Source organism: Macrotis lagotis, chromosome 5, assembly GCF_037893015.1.
Source record: "Macrotis lagotis isolate mMagLag1 chromosome 5, bilby.v1.9.chrom.fasta, whole genome shotgun sequence".
Classification (NCBI taxonomy): domain Eukaryota; kingdom Metazoa; phylum Chordata; class Mammalia; order Peramelemorphia; family Peramelidae; genus Macrotis; species Macrotis lagotis.
Genome location: NC_133662.1, coordinates 97,706,844 through 97,732,312, shown reverse-complemented (window position 1 = coordinate 97,732,312; position 25,469 = coordinate 97,706,844). Strand labels below are relative to the sequence as shown.

The following is a 25,469-nucleotide window of genomic DNA, read 5'->3' as shown; positions in this document are numbered from 1 at the left end:
CTCAAGGGAGCTCTGCCATAAAAACTCCCTTCCAGCTATGTGATTCTGATTCTATTCTTTAACATATCTCTATGGATCCAACAAACTTCTGTTCTTAAGAAGACACTAAGTAAACACAAAAATCCATCCATTGACTACCTCCTAGTCTTTCACTTCTATATGTGTAGCAAAACATTTCCAGGCTTTAAGTTTTCTTTATAAAAGTCTTCATAAAAAAGGGTAAAAACATTACTTGTACAAAAATATTTATAGCAGCCCTGTTTGTGGTGGCAAAGAATTGGAAATCAAGTAAATGTCCTTCAATTGAGGAATGGCTTAGCAAACTGTGGTATATGTATGTCATGGAACACTATTGTTCTATTAGAAACCAGGACAGACAAGATTTCAGGGAAGCTTGGAGGGATTTGCATGAACTGATGCTGAGTGAGATGAGCAGAACCAGAAAAACACTGTACACCCTAACAGCAACATGGGAGTGATGTTCAACCTTGAAGGACTCACTCATTCCATCAGTGCAACAATCGGGAACAATTTTGGGCTGTCTGCAAAGGAGAGTGCCATCTGTATCCAAATAAGGAGCTGTGGAGTTTGAACAAAGTGCAAGCACTAATCCCTTTAATTTAGAAAAAAACAAATATCTTATTGGCTGATCTTGTTACCTCTTAGACTTCTCTTCTCCTTAAGGATATGATTTCTCTCTCAGCACACCCAATTTGGATCAAGGTACAACATGGAAACAAAGTAAAGACTGACAGATTGCTTTCCGTGGCGGGGGGGGGGGGGGGGGAGGAAGCAAGATTGGGGGGAAAATTGTAAAACTTAAATAATATCTTTAATTTAAAAAAGTCTTCATAGAGCACTTTTGTCTATTTTTCTCATTGCCTCCATCATATTCTACCTTGTTCTATAATCTCCCTCCCAGGAAAGGAAATCTTTGGTGGTATAACAGGATCTGTGTCACTTTTTATCTCTGAGGTTTCATTGTCTAGAAGTATGCCTTAATCATAGTCATAAATGGGTCAAAGACAGGTAAGTGAAGTATGGTAGAGGAAGCTGATGGAGGACAGTCCAACTATGAGTGATCTCATATTAGGAGACTCTTATCACCATGGGGAGTGGGAAGAAGTTCCAACAATGGGATCCCGGGAGAGACAGTTCAGGAAATTGTATATTGCAGTGTGCTGGACAACAAAAAAACAGAAGGCAACAATTACTGGAGATTGTGGTCCCTGTGAAGAGAAAACTCACTTCTGCGGATAATGGCACCATGGGTAAGCTAGAACTATGTGTTCTTACACATACTACACTATATATATATATATATATATATATATATATATATATATATATATATGTATGTATATACATTTTGTAGTATATTTGAAGTGGTACACACAAAAATAATGTGCAACAAGAGTAGGGACTCTGCATTCTGGAGAGGAAAGAAAGTCCCAACCACTTGCCTTAGGGACAGCCGGTACTCTACAAACTAATCATATATATGCATATATTCATTCAATTATTCAACAGACATTTAAAGAAGCCACAAGTACCTGTTTCTGGGCACTCCTATACTCGTCATTCCCTATCCACAAAATACTACAACCTTAGGGCTCTTATGGGTATGTTCTCAGTGTAGAAGACAGTGCTAATGGAAAATTGTTAAGAAAAAAACTCATAGAACTATGTGACAATTTGAGATGTTTGGATCCCTTGGCATTTTGATAAGAGATCAGAAATACCTTGTCTTCTGATTTCAGTGTTTTTTTTCCCAATAGACCATGCTGTTGCACTTAGTGAACAGAATCCACACTCAGATATTTTGATTTTTCTTACCATCCTTCATTCTCTTGATATTTTCACAATAACCCTGTGAGGATACTTCACCCTGATCATTTTCACCTCCCTTTCATCTATTTTCTTCCTACATTAGAATGTAAGCCTTAGGGTTGGGAGAACTATTCAGTTTCATAATACATGATTCCACTCCAACTTTGTTAGTCATAAATCCCTTAAAGCAGAAAATCTTTTCTACTCAAAAGTACGTTATTGCTGTCACAATAGTAAAATATAGAATAAAATAGTTGGAAATGCATGAATTTACACTTTTGATGCTGGTTTAATCAATCTCTCTCTTAGAATTTAACTGAACATAAGCTTTAATAGATTGATAATAGTTTCTTCAGTAAGAACAGCAATTTCATGTTATAAAAGTAGATAAATCAGGGAGTCTTACATGGGAGTCAAGAAGACCTGGGTTCAAATTCTGCTTCTAAGACCTGTATAAGCTTGAGTAAGTCTCTTAAACTATCTCGACCTCAGTTTCCTGTGTAAAATGGGTATAATAGTATTTACCCTACATAGTTACTGTGACAATAAAATGAGAGAGCATATACAAAATGCTTTGCAAATCTAAAGGACTTATATAAATACTAGCTGTTAGTCCCTCTAAAGACAATGATTTTTTTCATAAAAAAAAAAATTAAAGTACAACTCATGGATTTTCTCAGTGTAGAGAATTCTCAATTTGGTAACACAATGGATAGAGTACTGGGTCTGGAGTCAGGAAAACTCATTTTCCTGAGTTCAAATATGGCCTCAGAAACTAGCTATGTGATCCTGGGCAAGTCATTTAAATCTGCCTCAGTTTCCTCATCTGTAAAATGAGCTGGAGAAGGAAATGGCAAACCATTCCAATCTTTGCCAAGAAAACCCAAATGGGATCATGAAAAGTTGGTCACCATTGAAATAACTTAACAACAACAAACTCCCTTTATTATACAAATAGCTAACTTGTCTATTAACAATCTTAAAAGAGTTGGGTGAGGGCACTAATATGCCCATGATTCATGACCACAAAGTATGTAACAGAAGTGATATTTGAACCCAAGTTTTCCTGAATCCAGTCCTCTATCCATTATATCTTGCTACCTTTCAAAGTTTGTTAACTTATCTATTTTTACTTTGATATGTTTTTATTTTTAATGATTTATAATCAACATCGATCACCAATATAATTAAACATTCTTTGCTGTTACTTGCGTTCGTAGTAATTATATTCACTCTGAGATATGTTATAGCTTTTCACCTAGCCATTACTTTTTTTATTTTATTATTTTTTTTGAAAGGCAATGGGGTTAAGTGACTTGCCCAAATCCACACAGCTGGGTAATTATTAAGTGTCTGAGGCCGGATTTGAACTCAGGTACTCCTGACTCCAGGTCTGGTGCTCTATCCACTGCGCCAACTAGCTGCCCCTTTAGCCATTACTTTTAAATCTTCCACAGAAGAGTTTGTTCATTCATTCCCATTCAAAGAAGGTCAGAAGTAATGTGTATCCTTTTTACTCTGATGTTTTTTATATTTTCATATCTTTTCTTATTCCTTATAATGTCTATCTTAATTTTATTATAATTTCAAGACATTAAGTATTTTTTTTTAGATTTTTTCAAGGCAAATGGGGTTAAGTGGCTTGCCCAAGGCCATACAGCTAGGTAATTGTTAAGTGTCTGAGGCCGGATTTGAACTCAGGTACTCCTGACTCCAGGGCCGGTGCTCTAGCCACTGCACCACCTAGCCAGCCCTACATTAAGTATTTTTAAAAATAAATTGGAAAAAAATGAGTCAGAGGAAAATTGCTAAAAAATCTAAAGGAATAAATAGATAACTCCCATCAAAACTCCCATTACCTACTTTCTGGTTTTGACTTCAAACTCTTAAGATGATATCTACAATTCAAATAATATAGAAGGGAAAGTCCTGAATCTTTCAGACTTCCTTCTCTACGATAATGTGTTTCAATAAGAATGAGGAGGAAAGCAAAGAAGCCAGACCAAAATGCCAATGTTTATGGCACTCACTAGATTCTCCCTTTTCCTGATGTTTCTCTTTTCAGTAACCCTTCCTTTTCTTAGTTTCCCTTCTGTCTCACCTTCCTCCCTGGTCAACAAGTGAATAAGCACTTATTAAGTGCTTACTGTTCTAGTTATTCCCTGTCTCAGTAGTCAATAAACATTAACTGAGCAGTTACTAGTGCCAAGCATTGTGCTAAGAGCTGGGGACATAAATACAAGTGAAAATAAAAGACAGACCCTATTCTTAGGGAATTAACATTTCAATGGGGGAGAGAACACATTAAAAAGGAAGCTAGAAAGAGTGAGAGGAGGTAGTACCTTCACTGGAACAAAATCCATATCGAAATTTTTTTTTCAAAGTGGCAGTTCTATGAAGAACTCACCAAATGGAGAAGAGACCCAATGGGACAAAGAGAGAGGACAGCATGTAGAGGCAGTGAAATCAAGAGAACAAAGAATGATTTGAACACAGGTCTTTGATTTCAGTGTTTTCCCCAATATACCATTTTGTCCTACCTAGTGAATAGGACCCAAACTCGTCTTTTTGAATTTTCTTACTGGACCTTCCTTTGTAAGAAAGAACCCAGACCAACCTTCTCTTGACTTTTTCGCAATCACTCTGTGAGGATACTTTCCCATGATCATCCTCAACTTCCTTTCATGTATTGTCTTCCTACATTAGAATGTAAGCTCTTGGGGCAGTTAGGTGCTGCACTGGATAGAGCACCGGCCCTGGAGTTAGAAGGACCTGAGTTCAAATTTGACCTCAGACATTTAATAATTACCTAACTGTGTGACCTTGGACCAAAAAAAATGTAAGTTTTTTGCAGACAGGGAATGTCCTGGCATTTGTATTTGGATCCCTCTTGTATAGCATAATGCCTGATCTCTGGTAAATGACTAATGAGATAGAGAGGTAACTGGAAAAGGAAAACTACTGAAAAACAAAACATGAAGAAAGACAGTAAATTAGGAATGCCACTGAAGTCCAGACATCTTGCTGCTCTACCTTCTGCCTAATCTGACTCTCTCATCTCTTCTAAGATTCCAAAACTTGAAACAGAGATTGAAAATAATGGTCAAAAGTGATGGTGAGGGAAACTGCTGGGGATGGGAGTTACTTCATAAAGACAGAATGGTTGTTCAGGGCAATGAATTCTAATTAGTCACTGATCTAATCCCCACCTCTTAGCTACAGGACAAAGAATTTCTATAGCACATTACTGAGTAAGGTGTGCCATCTGCTGGACAAAACGAATTTAAGCAAATGAATATTTTTCTATAGAAAATAGTAAAACCTCTAACATAGTTTATTTCTTTTTTTACTTTCTTGAACCTAAAATGAGTTGTTCATTGTTTTACTAATTAATTTGATTCCTTGAAAAGTAACAATCAGTCAATTCTCTATGTGAAAGCTGTAAAATTCTGCCATCAGTGCCACCACTATCACCATTACTACTTCTACTGACAGAGAGATTAAACAACATTTAGGTTCTAGTAGATCCCAACTTCTTCACTGGTTCATTAGCCCCAGTTGGGGTTGAAAGTTGGAATATGTGGAAGTCAGAAGCATATAAACATAAGACAATGTGAAATTCCAGCTTCCTAGTTTTTATGGACATTTAGGTTTTTTGTGGCCTTGTTAAAATTGTTATATTGGAAATATATTAAGATATAAAAATCTCTGTGCTGAGAGGGGGATGCCATTTGTACTCTTTTTCTTGTTTCTGTCATTTCTCTCTCTCCCCAACTTGGAATTACATAATATTTTTATGAAATCATTGCTAACAAATGATTTAATCATTATCTGGGCAGTAAAAATCAAAGACAATAGCTCTTAAATGGCAAATTATGTTAGATCAAAGAAATATCTCAGCAACAATCTCTGTCATGATTCCTCGTCCAAGAAGACCACCTTATTCTCCCAAATCCCTAGGAATTGTCAGTCAGATCTTTCCCTAATCACCTGCCTTTCCATGAAATCACCCAATATAATATAAAGGCAGCAATTGTTTAGTCACTTAGTATACTTTGTAGCAAAGGTAGTGACTCCTGAGAAGTGTGATGTTATTGACTTGGGAACCAAACAATCCCCAGTCAGGTCTTAGTTATCCACCATCAAATGGCAGGTAGGGATCTTGGAAACCTCTGACTTTTTCCTCTTGGTCTAATGATATTTCTGATGTATTGAAGAAAAAGGACAGAAGCCTTCTCAAAGTCAATATGAAAGGTTAGAGAGACAGAGGCACCAAAAATCTTCCAATTCTATAAAGTTATTAGCCACCTAACACCAATACCACCTCCCCATCTTTGTTCTCTTCACACTCTACCTCATTTTTGGAACCAAATATTCCGTCAATACTCAGAAATCCATTGCTATAATCAATCACCACACTGAGGTTTGAGTTAACACCAGCTGTGCTCACTTCAGTTTAGAGGTCTCCTCAGTCACTGGAGGAATATAACCCAGATATTTCAGTGCTGCAGCCAAATAGGCACAGCCTCTATATCAGCAAAGATCTTTTTACAGCTTTAGATCTAGAGGCTTACTGAGGCATTTTGGAAATATTCAAAGGAATAAGAACAAATATTCAAGGAAAGATAATAATAGGAAATGGTTACTCTGCCTATCGTTTCTTCAAATTGACTTTGATTGTTATTAATAGCATGCTTCTACTGCTAAAAAAGAGGCATCCTAGTCTTTATAACTAAAAAGCACAAAAACACTAACCACTGGCAATAAAACGATTATCATTTTAGCCCATCATTTTTGTGGCAAGGGCCAGGTAGAAAAGTAACCAATCTGTTTATTATCTGTGCTGCCACATCTCTCATTTCAGTACACAGATGGGTCATCTATCTAGGGTGATAGGTCCATATATATCCTAAAATTTCAAATCCAACAATGTATGAAATTCCATTACTGGAAATGTATTTCTATTTATTAAGTTCAATTCTTTCTTAGCAGTTGTCTTTTTGTGTGAGTTGGGCAATAGTAATTAGCAAGAGACAAACAGACTTTCAACATGACCAAAATTTCTCAGCATAGAACTTCAGGCAGTGTGGTATGGAAGAAGAGACAGTGAACATGGAATTAGAAAATCCCAGCTCTACTAACCAGTATACTTATTTGGACCTCAGTTGCCTTTTCTATAAAATGAGAGAGTAGGGGTGGAGCCAAGATGGTGGCATGAGAATAGGCTTTTACAGGAGCTCTATCCAAAATATTTCAAAAACCTTAAGATTACGACTAACTAAATTTTTGAGAGACAGAACCCACAGAAAGATCCAGTGAGGCAATTCTCCAGTGAAAGGTAACCTGGAAGATTGTGGGAAGGTTCTGTTCCACAGGGTTGGAGGGGTCAGCAGCACAGCCAGGATTATCTCACCAGAGTGAAGGAGTTGCAGCCTTCCAGGAATAGCTGGAGGGGTTCCTGTGTCCCTGGGAGCACCAGCTTGTGGCAGCAGAAGCACTTTGCTGACATGCCAATCCAGCGAACACCAAGCACAATTTGGAAGATCAGAGGGGAAACCACTGCCAGAGTGAGCACAAAGACCAGGTCAACTTGACCCTCAAAGCAGCTGTGGCCCTCAGTGCGGCCCAGACTCCAGGAAACAGAAGCAGACCAATGGAGCCGCCCAGCAGGGATCAAGCTGGCAGCTTCTCCCAGAATGCTCAGTCCATGGAAGGTAAAGGGGGTGGGGTGGGGGGGAAACTGTCAAGGTCTTTCCTCTGTCCCTGGTACAGAACTCTTGTGCTTTGTCCCTATGCAGACCCTGGCCCCCCACTGCCATAGAGCAGAGACCTTCCTCACAGATCCAGGGTAGAGGGGAGGGCTTGTGGTCAACCGCAGACCAGAGCACAGGCCAGGAGAGTAGTCAGATCCCCTCATAAGACCTTGAATGAACTGAGGTCCTTATGGGGGTAACCCAATAATACTCTAAAGCTCAGGAAGCACCCCCAAACCAGGGTACAAGCCAGAGAAACAAGTAAACAGAAAAAAAGGAACCTGACCATAGACAATTACTTTGGTCCCATGGAGGAACAAAGTACATTCAGAAGATGAGACAGTTCAAGCTTCTGTATCCAAAGCATCCAATAAGAGTTGGGCTCAAACTATGGCAAAGCTCAAAAAATATTTTGAAAATCAAGTAAGGGAAATAGAGGAAAAATTGGGAAGAGAAATGAGAGAGATGCAGGAAAAAACATGAAAACCACGTCAGCAGCTTGGTGAAGGAGATCCAAAAAAATGCTGAAGAAAATAAGATACTAAAAACTAGTTTAAGTCAAAAGGAAAAAAGCAATCCAAAAAGTTAATAAGGAGAAGAATACCTTAAAAAAGCAGAATTGGCCAGATGGAAAAGGAGATAAGAAAGCTCTCTGAAGAAAACAACTACTTCAAATGTAGAATGGAGCTAAAGGAAGCTGATGACTTTATGAGGAATCAAGAACAATAAAACAATACCAAACAATGAAAAACTAGAAGAAAACATGAAATATCTCATTGAAAAAAATCAACTGAGCTGGAAAACAGATCCAAGAGAGTAAATTTAAAAATTATTGGACTACCTGAAAGTCATGATCAGGAAAAGAACATTGACTTCATTTTTAAAGAATTTCTACAGGAAAATTGCCTAGAAATATCCTAGAAGAAAAGGGCAAAATAGAAATTGAGAGAATCCACCAATCTCCCCCAGAAGGAGATCCAAAAAAAAATAAAAATAACCCCCAGGAATTTAATAGCTAAGTTCCAGAATTCCCAAGTCAAAAAGAAAATATTACAAGCTGCCAAAAGGAAACAATTCAAATAATGTGGGCTGCAGTCAGGATCACACAAGACTTAGCAGTATCTACATTAAGGGCTCATAAGGCTTGGAATATAATATTCTGGAAGGCAAAAGCACTTGGAATGCAAGCAAGAATCAATTACCCAGTAAAATTGAACATCCTCTTCCAGAGGAAAAGATGTACTTTCAGTGAAACAGGGGAATTTCAAATGTTCCTGTTGAAACAGCCAGAGCTGAACAGAAAGTTTGATCTCCAAGTACAGGACTTAGGTGAAGTATAGAGAGGGTGGGGGAGAAGGGCTAATGATGAGGGATTTAATAATGTTGAACTGTGTACATTCCTGAATGGGAAGATGGTACTGATAATTCATATGAACTTTCTCATTTATTAGAACAGTTGGAAGGTGCGTATATGGACAAGGCACAGGAAAGAGATGAATTTGAAGGTTTAATATATTGTAAAAATGGAGTCAATTGGTGAAAAGAAAATTTACTGGGAGAAAGGGAAAGGAGAAGAATAGATAAAGATTTCTCATGTAAAAGAGTCAAGAAATAGCTTTTGCAATGGTATGGAAGAGGGAAAGGTAAGAGGGAATGAGAGACTACATTCTCATCAGAAATGGCTCAGAGAAGATACAACATATATACTTAATAACGTATAGAAATCTAGAAGAAAAAGAGAGAAAGGGATGGGAGAAAGAGGACAGAGGGAGGGGAGGGGGAATGTAGGTGATAGAAGAGAGGGTAGATCATTGGAGAGAATAGTCAGATATAACACATTTTCTTTTTTATTTTTAGCAAGGTAGTGGGATTGGGAGGCATGTCTGGGTCCCTATGGCTGGGTGGTTGCTGGATCTCTGGGGTGGGATGTGGGCTTGGGGTCTCCTGGCCCCAGGTTCAGTACTCTCTCCATTGTGCCACTCAGCTGCCCCACAGCACACTTTTGAAGAGAGACAGAGTGAGAGGAGAGAGAAAATATAATGTTAGTGGGGGGGAATGGATGAACAGCAACAGCAGCTGTGGAAAAATATGAAAGTAACTTTTCTAATGGACTTATGATAAAGAATGTCATCCACCCCTGAAACTGATGGTATCTGAGCGCAGACTGAAGCATATTTTTTTCTCTTTCTTTCAACTTTATTTCTTGTGAGGTTTTTTTTATTTTTGTGAGGGGAGAGGGAGACTATTTTAGTAATATGTAAATAAATAAAAATATAAATTTATTATGAAAAAAGAAAGGTAAAAAATGAATGCTAAAAGTTCTCTTTACCTAGAATCGGGAAAAAATAAAATACCATTGAATTTTTTGAAATAAAAATAAATAAATAAATAAACATAAAATTAAATAAATAAAATGAAATGAGAAAGTAGACAAATGATCTCTAAAGTTTCTTTGTGATCAAGCTTTAACTTAAGGGTGGGAGGGAGGGTATGAGTGTTTGTGTGTGTGTGTGTGTGTGTGTGTGTGTGTGTGTGTGTGTGTCTGGATCTGGGTCTGTCTGTGTGTAGAAACAACTAGAACATCTGAAAGGAAGTATATCATCAATTGTCCTGTTTCCTATTAGATGAGGTCATAGGGTGAAATAGTAGAAAAGGCAAATAAAAAGGATGTCTTCACACAATACTTCCCTTACTATAATAAACATAATCATGCAAGTCATGTCATGATGTTATGTCATCATGTATATAACAACCTGGACAACTTAGATCACAAAGAATAAACATCATCATCATCATCATCATGGTTTAGTTGATTCACTCATTCTGACTCTTCATGACTTCATTTGGGGTTTTCTTAGCAAGGATACTGGAGTGGTTTGCCATTTCTTTCCTTATTCAATACATTGTGGCAAAGAATATTCTCCACCTCCTAGGATATAGAAGAAACATGTTTAAAATGTAATTGCTTCTGGGATGGATAACCTCTAAATCTTATATTTAATTAGTTTATCATAAATCTAGATCTGGATGAAACGTCATAGAATATAGTCAAATTCTCTCATTTTACAGATGAAATAAACTGAGACCCAGGGAGGTTAAGAGATTTAATATTAAGAAGGTAATTATCATCAGAGGCAAATTTGAGAGTCAAAGCTCTTTTTGCTGAACCAAGCCTATAGGGTTTTTTCCCTTAACAAGTTGATCAGGTCAGTAAAATCATATACTGGTCACCAATGGATACATTGTGAATTACAAATGTTGAATTTAGAGTCAATAGAATATGGGTTCAAATGCTAGCTTTTGTACTTACTACCTATATGACACAATGAAAGATTATTTAACCTTTTATCCTCAGTTCCCTCATCCGTAAAGATAACCTTCCAGTTTTAAATTAATTATTCTATATTTCTGAGCACTAGAAGAGGGAGAAGAGCAAGTTCAGCACAGAATGCACCCTTGGACTTGCTTCACAATTTTATATACTGCTTTCTACACCCTCTCTTTTTTTCCTGTGCATTTTGCTTCAAATTTGTTTCTGGAATTTTTCATTTCATTTCTTCAATTCTGTCATCTTTGAATCTGTACACTAGGCTCAAACCAGTGAATATTCTCTAGACCTTTTTTAAAGCTTGGTTGTATTTACATGGATATTCTCAAAGTACTTCACATACCATCCCTTCTTTCTTGAAGATCCATTGAATAAACATGGCAAAATAGCTGAGGAAGTCAGAATATATTATAGTGACTCTCTCTTCTCCCTTCTACCTATCAAGATCAATTCCTAAGTCTACTTCTTCCATGAAATGTTCTATGATTACCTTGTCCACATTAATGTCTCTCTTTTCTAAAACTCAAGTGAACTTTTAGTCCCTTCCATAAAATGCTGTTGTTGTTCAGTAGTTTCAGTTGTGTCCAACTTTTTGTGACTCCATTTGGAATTTTCTTGACAACGATTTCTTGACAAGATTTCCTTCTCTAGCCCATTTTACATATGAGAAAACTGAAGCAAACAATAACTCATCCAGGTCACAAAGCTTAAAGATATTGCAGACAGGCCATGTTTGGTACTTTTTCTTTATTTTCCAGTTTAATTAACATATTTTTATCCAAATCACTTTTGATAACCATTTATTAAATCATAGAATAGCATATAAATATTTATATATACATATACACCTATATATATGTATGTATATATATATATATAATATATATATATATATATGCACAAGAGTCTACATACCAATAAAATAAGAGAAAATTGAAGCATTAGAATTTTACATGATGGTCTAGCAAACTATAGCCAGTGGAAATCCTTCCTGCAGACTGTTTTTTTTTTGCATGTTCTGTCACCTATTTTTGTTGGACCTGTATTCTAAGAAAAGTTTTTACAATTTTAAATGAAGTTTTATTGCACTAAATAACGGAGACAGAGAAAGACAGAACTACAAAGATCAAGAGAGTCACCCCCATTGCACCTCATTAAGAACATAATAGGAACTACATAGATTGGTTGAGGATCTTTAAGTCATAGTTGTTTTTTGCCATTAAAGTCAAGAATTACCTTCCCTATTTCCCTCCACCTACTAAATGGGATCCCTCTACCTCAAAGCAGAAATCTAATAGTCAAAAAATATTTTAAACCCTTGAGTGATTAGGTGACACAGTAGATAGTGCTCTGGGCCTTAAGTGACAAAGAGTCATCCATTTGAGTTCAAATTCAGTCTCAAATACTTACTAAACTGTGTGATCCTGAAAATGTCATTTAACCATGTCTACCTCAGTTGAAGGTAATAGTTGAAGCAGGAAATGGCAAATGCAGAAAAACTGCAAATAGAACCAAAAGAATCATGACTGAACAACAAAATTTTAAATCCACTACTTACACCAAGCATACACAGATGAGGTCCAATCTTGAGGGCTTCTCCCCCAAATAACAATCTATCTGATTCATGTTCTTACCCATTGAGTGCTTAGAACCTTTGAATTTTTGTTTTAACAAGCTTCTAGCTCTTCCCAAGGAGCTCTCTCTGCTCTCCTTGAGGCAGGATTCAGCTGTTTGCCCACAGTCAGATCCAGGTTGCAATTTGGGCGCCCTTACTAGCATAGCCAAGCAGGTACCCTCCTCAAAGATCCAGGGCAAAGGATCCAGGGCTTGTGGTCACCCACATACCAGAGTACAGGGAAGAGAGCATTCAGATTCTCTCATAAGACCCTGGAGGAATTAAGGATATTGTGGAGTGTCCCCAAAACCCCTCAAAGCCTTGAAAGTGCAGTAAATCAGTTATAGGCTGAGGAAATGAGCAAACAACAGAAAAAGAAGAATCTGATCATAGAAAATTACTTTGGTACCATAGAGAATCAAAATACAAACTCAGATGATGACAAAATCAAAGTTTCTGTATCTAAAGAGTCCAAGAGAAATAGAAAATGGGCTCAGGCACTAGAAGAGCTCAAAAAAGACTTTGAAAAGCAATTAAGAGAGGCAGAGGAAAAATTGGGAGGAGAAATGAGAGCATATAAATCATGAAAACCAAGTCAGCAGCTTGGTGAAAGAAATACAAAAAAATAATGAAGAAAAAAATGTTAAAAACCAGTTTAGGTCAAATGGAAAAAAATAATCCAAAAGGCATATGAGGAGAATGCCTTAAAAAAGCAGAATTGACCAGCTTTTGAAAAAGGAGATAAAAAAGCTCTCTGAAGAAAATAATTTTTTCAAATACAGATTGGAACTAAAGGAAGCTGATGAATTTGCAAGAAATCAAGAGCAATAAAACAATCCAAAAGAACCAAAAATTAGAAGAAAATGTGAAATATCTCATTCGAAAAACAACTGACCTCAAAAACAGATCCAGAAGAGATAATTTTAAAATTATTGGGATACCTGAAAATCACAACCAGGAAAAGAGTTTAGACTTCATTTTTTTAAAAAAATAATACACCAAAATTGCCCTGATATCCTAGAAGCAGAGAGTAAAATAGAAATTGAGAAAATTAACCAATCACCTCCTGAAAGAGATCCCAAAAGAAAACTCCCAGGAATATTATAGCCAAATTCCAAAACTCTCAAGTCAAAGAGAAAATACTAAAAGCTGCCAGAAACAAACAATTCAACTACCATGGCTCCATAGTCAGGATTACACAGGATCTGGCAGCATCAACATTAAGGGCTCGTAGGGATTGGAATATGATATTCCAGAAGGCAAAAGAGCTTGGATTACAACCGAGAATCAACCACCCAACAAAACTGAACATCTTTCAGGGGAAAAGATGAACTTTCAATGAAGGGACTACCAGGTTTCAATCAATTGAAACAACCAGAGATGAACAGAAATTTTGATCTCCATGTACAGGACTCAGGTTAACCAAAAAGGAGGTGGACAAGAAGGACTAATTAAGAGGAACTTAATGATGTTGAATTGTTTGTATTCCTGCATGGGAAAAAGATACTGATAACTCATATGAACCTTCTCATTTATAAAAGCAGTTAGAAGGAACATATATAGACAAGGCACAGGAGGGAGTTGAATATAATGATATAATATGATATAAAGGTGGAATCAATGGGTGATAAAGGAAAGTACTGGGAGGAAGAGAAAGGAGAGATAGAATGGGCTAAGATATTTTACACAAAAGAGTCAAGAAAGCTTTGCAATGGAATGGAACAGGGGAAGGTGAGGGGCAATGAGTGAGTCTTCATTCTCATAAGAAATGGCTCAGAGAGGAAATAACAAACACACTTAATAGGGCATAGAAAAATGAGAGGAAAGGGAGGGGGATAAGGGGGAATGAGGGAAGAGAAGGGGGGGAGTAGGTGATAGAAGAAAGGGAAGATCATGGGAGAGGGTACTCAGGTACAACAGTTCTGAACAGGGACAGGATGAAAGAAGAGAGAAAATACAATAAATGAGAGTGGGGAGGAATAGAGTGGAGGGAAATACAGCTAGTAATAGCAACAGTGGGAAAAATACTGAAGCAACTTCTCTGGTAGACTTACGATAAAGAAAGCAATTCATCCCAGAGACAGAGCTGTTGGAATCTGAACACAGACCGAAGTTCTTTCTCTTTCCCCATTCTTGAGTTTTCTCTATCTTTGGGGGGGGGGGTAGATTATTACAAGATTATTGTAATAATATAAAATAAATAAACCAAACTGTCACTCAAAAATTTAATAAATAAATAGATACATAAATAAATAAAACAATAACTATTTGTTGATTAAACTCTACTTTGGGTTTCTTGACTGTGATTGATGAAGAAATGTGATGGTTTGATTTCTACCCCCTGAATTCTGGATCTTCATTTGAAGGTTTTTTCCAGTCTTTGGGCTCCTTTTGGACTTGATTGATTGATTCCTTTTCATGTATCATGTCCTTTATGATCTTGACAAAATACCTCATCTTATAAGGGATGAGACCTTTCAGAAATAGATTGGGGGGGGCAGCTAGGTGGCACAATGGATAGATCCTAGGAGACAAGGGACCTAAGTTCAAATTCAGCCTCATACATTTAATAATTATCTAGTTGTGTGGTCTTGGGTAAGTCCCTTAACCCCACTGTCTTGCAAAAAACAAACCAAGAAAAAAGGAAAGATATACATTAGGAATGATATAAGCAAGTGAAAGCTTTTTGATGAATTTTTCCTAATGATAATATTTTTTTTTGCTAGGCAAACAGGGTTAAGTGGCTTGCCCAAGGCCACACAGCTAGGTAATTATTAAGTGTCTGAGGTAAGATTTGAACTCAAGTACTCCTGACTCCAGAGCCGGTGCTCTATCCACTGCGCCACCTAGCTGCACTGATAATATTTTTTTTAAAAAACTTGGGGCCTTTCTATCCTGGGCTCCTTGTAGAGCAGCACCCATCTCTGCTGCCAAGATGTTGATGCCCAAGAAGAACTGAATTCCCATCTATGAATTCCTTTTTAAGGAGGGAGTAATGGTAGCCAAGAAGGATGTCCACATGCCAAAGCATCCTGAGCTGGCAGACAAGAATGTGCACAATCTCCATGTCACGAAGGCCATGCAGTCTCTAAAGTCTTGTGGATACATTAAGGAGCAGTTTCCATGGAGGCATTTCTACTGGTATCTCACCCATGAGGGCATTCAGTACTTCCAGGATTACCTTCATCTGCCCCCTGAGATAGTGTCTGCCACTCTTTGCAGAAGTAGACCTGAGACAGGAAGGCCAAGGCCTAAAGGTCAGAGGGTGAGCAACCTGCCCAGCTTGCTCGGGGTAAAGCTAACAGAGACACATACAGACGAAATGCTGCTCCCCCTGGTGCTGACAAGAAGACTGAAGCTGGGGCTGGGGCTGGGTCAGCAACAGAATTTCAATTTAGAGGTGGATTTGATCCTGGACATGGTCAACCTCCTCAATAAGAACCGTAGAGATATGTTTCATATTGAATAAAATTCTGGGGGAAAAAATAAGGTTTTATGTAAAAAAAAAACTTGGGGATGTGGGACAGTTAGGTGGTGCAGGAGATAGTGCACCTGCCCTGAAGTCAGGAGGACCCTAGTGCAAATCCACCCTCAGATATTTAATACTTAGCTGTGTGGCCTTGGGCAAGTCGCTTAACTCCATTGTCTTGCAAAAGAAAACAAACAAAAATAAGAAGAAAGTTACGTAGGCAAATAGAAATAAATAAATAAACTTGAGGATGTGTGAGAAGGTTTTCCTCCCAAATTAGGGCTTGCTTTCTCAATTCCATAGGGCATAACAAATAGTAACAGATAGTATGGAACATTTAAACAAACAACTGTCTAGGAATACTAAAGATATTTCCTAAATAGGAATGCTTATCTATACTTATGTCCTTCTATGATCTATTTTCCTGTGGGCTTTAGTTGTTCATACCAATACAGCAAATTTCTCAATTTCTAACATATCAATTATCTGGATTCAAATTTTAGAGATTTTTTGACATTCTGGAGAAATAAACCTGTCAGAGGAAGAAGAGGTAAAGGTTGCCAAAGGCCAAGGGTGAGTGGAGAGAGCAGGGGGAGCAGGTCTTTGCTGATAGCTATAGCATTCCCCAGAGTACTACCAGAACATCAAAGTGTGCCAAAGGCTACTGGCTGCATAAAATTTGTATGTTGTGAATCAAAATATTATTCACTATTTTCTCACATTTTATTTTCAATATCTTCAGGGTAGTGATTTGTTCTACCCTCTAACTATGATGAGCTTTGTGTTGCAAGATCTTCAATTCAGTTTAAACAACAAATGTTTGTTAATTTCCTACCATGACCAGGGTATTATTCCTGTTCTCAAGCAGGCACTGGATGGGGATATGGAATATATACTGATCAACCAAATATAAAACAAAATATGGTCGGGACAAAGGAGACATCCAGCAACATATTCCAGGAAAATCTTAACAGGAATTTTTAGCTTAGAAGATCAGGGTAAGTTTCATAGAAGAGGTCATATCTTTTGTTTTTACTTTGCCTAGATTGCTGCCATATTTCTCCTCTTCCCCCTCCCAGAGAACCCTCTCATAACAATTTTTTTAAGAAAGCAAAAAAATTCAACAAAATTGAGCAATCCTTCCAAAAAATTAACATTATATACAGTGCTTTATACCATGACCCCATCTTCTTTGCAAAGATATAAGATATATCTTTTCATATCTAAAAAAGAATTGCAATGAGGAAGCAACATCCTCTGGGAGTTTGTGCAGTTTTTCTACTTCCCATGCTTGGATATCTGAAAGTTAGCTTGAAGTCAGGTGTTTTCCCAGTTTTCTAGTGGTTATCATCAAATCCACCCTTATGATAACTTTCCACTACTGCTTTTAAATTAGAGTCTTGTAGACTGAATAGCACCTGATATCCCAGGTACCTAAAACAATGAATAAAAATTAGCAAAAGCCAGGATATCCAATAGATAAGTAGCTGAAGGATATAAATACTTCTTAAAATGCAAACTATTAATAACTATGTGAAAGACTGCTCCAAAGAATGCAAAAATAAAAAAGATACAAATCAGAATAACCCTGTTTTCAACTCATACCTAGGAAATTGGCAAAGATGAGAAAATATAAGAATAATTAATATTAGATGGGTATAGGGAGATGGGCAAAATAATGCCCTTAGGGTAAAACTGTGAATTGGTCCAATCATCTGAAGAATAATTGTAACTATGAAAAGGAAGTTCTAAGCACAACTAGATGGCCCAGTATATAAGAGTACCAGCCTGGAGTCAGGAGGACCCGAGTTCAAATCCATCCTCAGACATGCAATAATTACCAAGCTGTGTGACCTTGGGTAAGTCACTTAACCCCATAGTCTTACAAAAACAGAAAAAAGGAAGTTCCTAAATACCTGTATCTTTTGGCCCTGAGATTTCACTGATACATATGTCTTCTAAGGAGATTTATGGTAAAAAGAAAGACCTCTTATGGAGCAAACTAGTTATAGCTGCTCTTTTTTTTTGGTAGCCAAAAAAAACTAGAAAGAAAGTAAATGCTCTTAAATTGGGGAATTTATAAACAAACTATAGTACAAAAAAAGTAATAAAATGTTATTGTGCCATTAAAAAATAAGTATAATGAATCTAGGAAAGCATGAAAAGATTAACATGATTTTTTTCAAAGTGAAGCAAACAGATCCAGGAAGACAGTATACACAATGGCAACAAGATTGGTTCAAAAGACTAGATATGATTTAGAGCCTCCCACCACTTCTTTGCAGAGATCAGGAATCCTGACTTTGGAATATTGCCTTATAATATCAGATTTGCAAAACTTTTTCCCCCTTTTATTCTTTATTATAAATTGCAATTAATCATTTATTTTAATTAAGTCAGATCTTTATAAAAATAAAAAGACGCCTACTATAATGGAATTGTTTATATTGTTTTTGGTGTAAGTTGCAATCTAATAATAATGTAATAATAGTTGTTAGTGCAGGAATTATATATTTATAAGTATTATTATTATTAGCAATTTTTGGAGGGGGAGTCAATTGTTCAAAGGCCTATGATTTCAATAGTATAAAATAAAATGATTGTCTCCCTCTCTCTTTTTTGATATATCTAATTTCATAATGCTAGAAAAACATTCTGATCTCTGTATAAATGGAAGGGAATGTTGGTGTGGTTTTTTCTATTTCTCTGTTATGATCTATTAGAATGCAACCTTAATGAATGCAAGTACCATGTGACTATGTGACCCAGATCACAAAGAGCTAAATGAAAAAAAGTTTAGTTGGTCTTTAGCGTAATTTTTCAAATCACCCTCTATCAAAGGAAGGAAAAAAAAACATATTTCTCTAAGTCTCTATGGAGAACAGCTGAAACCAGAAACATTCACAGTAACATTTATTCCCTAAGCAATATATTTTTAACCTATTGTGCAGCACTTGAGCCATTTGAATTATACTAACATATGTTTTGCTGAAGTAAAAGAAACTTTGGACTCTTCTTCCTTCTGTTAGGTAAACAGGAATTTTTTAAGCCCATATGGGGAAAATTGTCCATCTGTGAAAAGCCAGATGAATGTTTTCATGTTAAAAGAACCTTTCAAGGCCATTCAAAACTTACAATGGGGGTAGACATTTTGAAAAAGACCTACTAATAAGATGAATACTAAGTTATATTGAAATTCTGGGTTAAGTTGAACTAAAAACGCAATCAACAGATACAGAAGAGGCACATAGAAGAAAGGCAAACTTTAAGAGGTTTTCCATGTTGGGCCTGGTAAGCAAAAGACTACAAAATATAGTTTTTTTTTTCTTGGAGAGGGCTTTGTTCCCTCTATATTTTTCCAGTCACAATATATGATGCTCAAAATTTTTTAATATGATGAAATAGCTCTCTGCATTGAGAAAGGATGCATATAGGCAGGCTTCTATGTATAGGTCTGTTAGGTAAGGGTCTGATATCACTTTCTTGTCTAGTAAAAAATATAATAATTCTAGATAGCAGTCTGGTTAGTTGCTCAGAAAAGTAGCTAAACCTCATTGAGTCCTTTCTAGCACAGTAGTTCTCAAAGTTTTTGGTCTCAGAACCTCTTTACACTCTTTTTTTAAGGTTTTTTTGCAAGGCAATGGGGTCAAATGGCTTGCCCAAGGCCACACAGCTAGGTAATTATTAAGTGTCTGAGGTCAGATTTGAACACAGGTACTCCTGACTCCAGGGCTGGTGCTCTATTCACTGTGCCACCTAGATGCCCCAGAATCTCTTTATATTCTTAAAAGTTATTGAAGATCCAAAGACCTTCTTTTTATGTGGGTTATAGCTATTAATTTTTACTGAACTCAAAATTAAAACAATTTTAAAAATATTTATGTATTAATTCATTTAAAATAGCAATATAAATCCATTATATGTTTATATATATATATATATATATATATATATATATAGCATAGTTCTATGAAAAATATATTTTCAAAAGCAAACAATTTAGGGAAATTAGTGGCATTGTTCTACATATTTTTACATTTATTTAGTTCATGGCTTAACAGTCAATACCCTAATGGCTTAACAGTCAATACCCTAAGCTTCTCATCTCTGCTTCTGCATTTAGTCTGTTGTGGTATATTATTTTAGTAGTATATGAAGAAAAATTGGCATCACAATTAGGCATTTGGAAAAATATTTTCATAGACAAATAGCATCTTAATATTATTAATCTTAATATTATTATGAAAATAGTTTTAACCCCATAGACTTCCTAAAAGAGTCTCAAGACACCCCTCCCCCCAGGGTTTCACACATTGAACTCTGTTCTAACAATTAGGAAAACAAAATTTTAAAGCACAGGGAAGATTTTAAATAATTTGAAATTTGAAATAACTTGAATTTGAAATAATGTTGAGTATATTTAAATTATATATAATCATTTAATGTTTATATATTTAATTTCTATATATTTGATTTAATTAATATTTAATACTATATTTAATTTATAAATTATAACTTTTGAGTTATAATTATAACATAATTTTAAAGATTTTTAAAATAATTTAGCAACTTTCCAGAAGTTGAATTATTGCTACTGTTAAATACCCATTCTGTCCAGGAATAATTTCACACTTGCTGCTGATTAGGGATGGACCAAGAGAAAGAACCATTCTGAAGAAAAGCTTAAAGGCAAACAGAATATTGCATGATAATTAGAGATAGCATTTATATTTAATTAATAATTTAATTATAAGGTTTGAAAAATATTTTATGTTATTTCATTTCACTCTCATGGATGGTAAAACTAAGACCAAGAGAAGTCAAGTTACTTGTTCAAGTTCAGGATTTAAACTCAGATTTTCTGAGCTGCCTATATTTAACCATAGAGTAGACAAAATTACAGAGAAAGGCAGAATTCAATTCATACAGAAACAGGCCAAGGCCTTGTCAATAATGTCTTCTAAAACTGTAAGGGGAATAGCAAGTGGTAAGAATTAGCAAATGCCTCAAAAGATGTTTTCACCTAATATAGATTCTTTTTCTACTCAGGGTATTTTATAGTTAAACCCCCTCCAACCAGCATTAACTTCACTATAAACTTGGACAGTTGGTTCAGTTTCTCCAAGATTTGTAGTCATTAACACTTTTAGAAAAATCTCAAAAGATGTCTTAAATAGAAAAAGGAGCTGAAGAAGAAGTTATGCAAGGGTTCTCTATTCCTCTGTAGCCCTAAAAGAAGGGAATCCTCAATTCAGATAGCAATAGAAAACCAATTTAGATAGATAGACGATAGATGGAAAGAAAGACAGACAATGAATATTGATAGAAAAAAACAAATAAATAGATGGCGAGCTTGATAAATAAATAAATGATGGCAAAGCAGTCAAAAGGGGATGAGGAAAAACATATATATTTATTCCTGGAAATCATAAAAGGAAAACCAAAAATAAAAGGTCACCTTTGACAAACTTCGAGATAGCCAGAGTGACCCTCAGAGCATGGACACTGGCAGAAGATGGCTGGCTAAGTTCCTAGGAGACTTTTCATGGAAACTTGTTTTGAGAGGTTAAAAAAATCCAAATTTTAAAATCTCATAGCTCCAAATAAATAAGAGTTAAACTGAGAGGAGCAGATACATGTGGCCTAAAATACAGCTTCAGTCTATATATTGTCTACGAGACTATATAAACATATATCTTAAAATATACATGGTTATTTGCATATTGTATCCTTAATTAGAAAATGGGTTTCTTGAGGCTAGGGAACATTATAATACTTAATAAATGATTATTGACTAACCATTAACTATATAACTACATCAATAAAATCTAATGGCCAGGTCAAGGAGTAGATAAAATCAAAGATTATCTGCCTACCTTTGCAGTTGAGGGGTCAAACCAAAGTTCCATTTGGTGGCATATTGCTAAGTTAAAAAAACAGCAATCACGGAAAATACTAGAATACATATTTAGAAGATGAAGGGTGCCAAGTTATAGGACTTGTATCAGCCCTTGTCCCCCAGTGTTTGACAATATTATGTTACTTTTAAAATGATTATTTGTGCCTCTGAGCACTGGAAATATTTTCTTCCTGTTTATAAATATGTCAAGTATTCCCGTCTGTTACTGTGTTCTTGTACAGCTGTTAAGCTAGAGTCAGTTTCAGAAAATGGCACTACAGGGTGAAATGGCCTGTTTTCAGACTTTATCAACCATCTGGAGTTTCAAGCTGTTTTGCTATCCTAGAATCCCATTAATAAGTTTTATTTTGTTGTTGTTGTTGTTGTTGTTGTCTTTGCAAAGCCAATAAATAATAGATAGATAAAACAAAATATAAAGAAATATTTCTAGATGTACACATTTTTGTCTAAATGGTTAGAATAAAGAGTTACTTGTATTTAAAATCTAGCCTTTTAACTAAAGATGTATAAATATTTGCAACAGGAATGAGTGACCAGGATATGGAATGGCCACCTGATCCTCCTTCAGCTAGTAAAATAAGAATTTATGGAGATTTTTGAGGTATTTTGTTACAGCCACCATGATCTAGATAAATCTGTGGGTAGTATCTACCTACTATCCTTCTCCATTTTTATGTCATTCTTTCATTCTAGATGAATTAAGGGACTTCTACAGGAAGTTCATGGGTAATCCTCACCCACCTCTTTCACAGTTATACCTACCATTTATAGGCAGGGGGGAAAAAAACCCTGAAGATAGAATTTGCATCATTTCAAAATCACTATACTATGGCTATATTTGGTACCTCCCTACTAGCTTGAAAGTGATGGGGCAGATAAGCCTACTTGTTCAGATGAGTTTATGATGATAAAGCCTTTCCCAGGTTACATAGTCAGATGGCAGCTGCCCAGCACCCTAACCTTGGGAGAAGCATGTTTGATGTGACAGGGAAGCATGGAAACTCACCAGGTCTGTTGTTTATTGATTTTTTTTTATTTTATTTCTTTAAGGTAGTGGAGTTAAGTGACTTGCCCAAGGTCACAGCTAGGCAATTATTAAGTGTCTGAGTTAGGATTTGAACTCAGGTCTCCTGACTCCAGAGCTGGTGCTCTATCCACTGCACCACTTAGCTGCCCCTATTTATTGGTTTTTAAAAGTTGACTCAGTAGAACAAAATGTGGCCTAGAAGACTCTCCTCAACAAGGAATTTCCAAAGCATATGTTAAAAACATACATGATTCAGGGAGGCTAGGTGGCATAGTGGATAAAGCACCAGCCCTGGAGTCAGAAGTACCTGGGTTCAAATCCAGTCTCAAACATTTAATAATTATTTAGCTGTGTGGCCTTGGGCAAGCCACTGAACCCTGTTTGCCTTGCAAAACCTAATATATATATATATATATATATATATATATATATATATATATATATATACATACACACACACATGATTCTCTGGTCATAGTATCATAGATGTGATTTCATAGATAACTTTGTTCAGGAATCAGGTAAAAATTATTATGAAGCAAGGATTAAAAAAGAAAAACATAATGATTTCAAGTGTTCATTTGTACCATGGAAGATATTATTATTCAGAGTCCAAACAAAAGAAGGCTTCCTGTTTGAAGATGAGATTGTCCAAATGTTTCTATTTGCAGATTATATTGTATGGAATCCCAGAACACCACAAAGTCCAAAACCCATAACAGTGTAAAAGAAACTGTTCTAACTAGTAACACGGAATATGTGTGTGTTTGTATATATTTATATCAAGAGGGAGATCTATATACATATAGATATATATATATGTAGTTATAAAGAGAGAGAGAGAGAGATGTAACACAAATTACCCAAACCATGACATTCTTTATTTGATAATAATCTTTCATCATTCCCTTTTCCCCTGTGCCTAACAACTCCTAACCCTGTTCATCATCACTGTGACCACAATTTCTTCTACCCCTCAATCCTCTGCTAAGCCCTCACTTCTTCACTAACTACTCTTCTTTCTTCTCTGTCTTTTCATCTTGGTAAATCAATGCAATTCTACACTATCTCCACACTCAAATCTCTTGCATCTTTGTCATATCAACAATCATACTTTGCCAAACCTTAGACTGAATTACTCCTATCATCTACCAATGAAACTATGCTGCCTCAAATGATAAAAAGGTAAAGAGGTTATAATTAAGGAGATCACTCAATTCAGAATCCTGAAGGTAAATCCAAGCCAAGTGATGACTAGGTCTAGAATATGGCTATATTCACAAATTAGGAATGGAGTGACAGTGAAGATATGTGGACTCAAGTTCATAATCATATCTTCCATTCCAGGCTGTAAATATCAAGTCAATCTGCTGGGAAAGAGGGAAGCAAAGAAGATTTGGGCAACTTTGATAGAGAGTAAAAATATTGAAGTGTCCTTCGTGGAATCTCTTCTAATACAAGAAAAGTAATTTACAAAATTTCTGATAGCCATCACCCTCCTCATATGGATTAAATTCTTCTACTTAGTCATTCCAAATCAAATATCTCTTTTGCTTTCTACCTCTTCTTTTTTTCCGTCTCTTCATTCCTAGTCTTTAGGGCTCCCAGTGCCATTCTAGGGCATTACTTTAATCTACTACAGATGGGGAAGGAAAGAGCTGCAGTTTTTGTTCAATCTATTTTAATCTTCAGCATTTCTTAAAGTAACTTACACATTTTTTGGTCCATTGGTGTTGAAAAGTATGAAGAAAAATGCCTCCCCCAAGGCAGATCAACAACTGTAACTGCTCTGTAATGATAATCTTAGAAAGTTTCCTGGAATAATAAGCTCTAAGTGACTACCCCAAGTTCACTGACCAATATGTATCCAAGTTAGGTCTTGAACCCAAGACTTCCAGTTTTCGACCCATTAATCCAGCTGGTATATAATAGACACTGAATAAATATTTATTGGACTGAACTAGATTCTTCATGTAGTAAATAGAACTGTTGTGGTCTGTTTATCTTTGATATCATACAAATCTACATTTTTGTGTGTTGCTTTTGTCACCTTTTAGAACCACTGCTATTCTGGGCCTTCTCTACTACTCTTGGGTCATGAAAGTGGTACTGAGTTCTTTTAGTAAACAGCAGTGTTATCATCTTTAAATCAAACAGAATCTCTAAACCTGGGATCTAACTTTGCAGGTCTATTCCCTTGATAAGTAAGAGAACTGCAAAGTTCCTCACCGGTAGAATTTAGGATCTGAAAAAGTTCCATCCTTCAAGCTGTAGATGGTACAAGCCCCTCAAGAAGTTTACTTAACAGAAAGATTCCCTTTGCTGGTCTCCACTGACTACGCAGAAGATACAAAACTCTCTTCCAATCAAAACAGAACTCATGGGTCATCAGCCATTAATTAAACTGTAAATGGTGCTAAAGAGAAATATGGAGTTCCACAAGCTCTTCATGAGTTAAACAAAAGTCCCAAAATGGTTCTTGGAATTAAAGTTTCTCAGAATCTTTCTACTATAACCCCTGAAGACA

At 36.1% G+C, this 25,469-nt stretch overlaps 1 pseudogene; it reads left to right on the top strand.

Moving 5' to 3' along the window:
* The first annotated feature begins 15,461 nt into the window (after positions 1 to 15,461).
* Positions 15,462 to 15,964, top strand: LOC141489811 (small ribosomal subunit protein eS10-like; annotated as a pseudogene).
* The last annotated feature ends 9,505 nt before the right edge of the window (positions 15,965 to 25,469 follow it).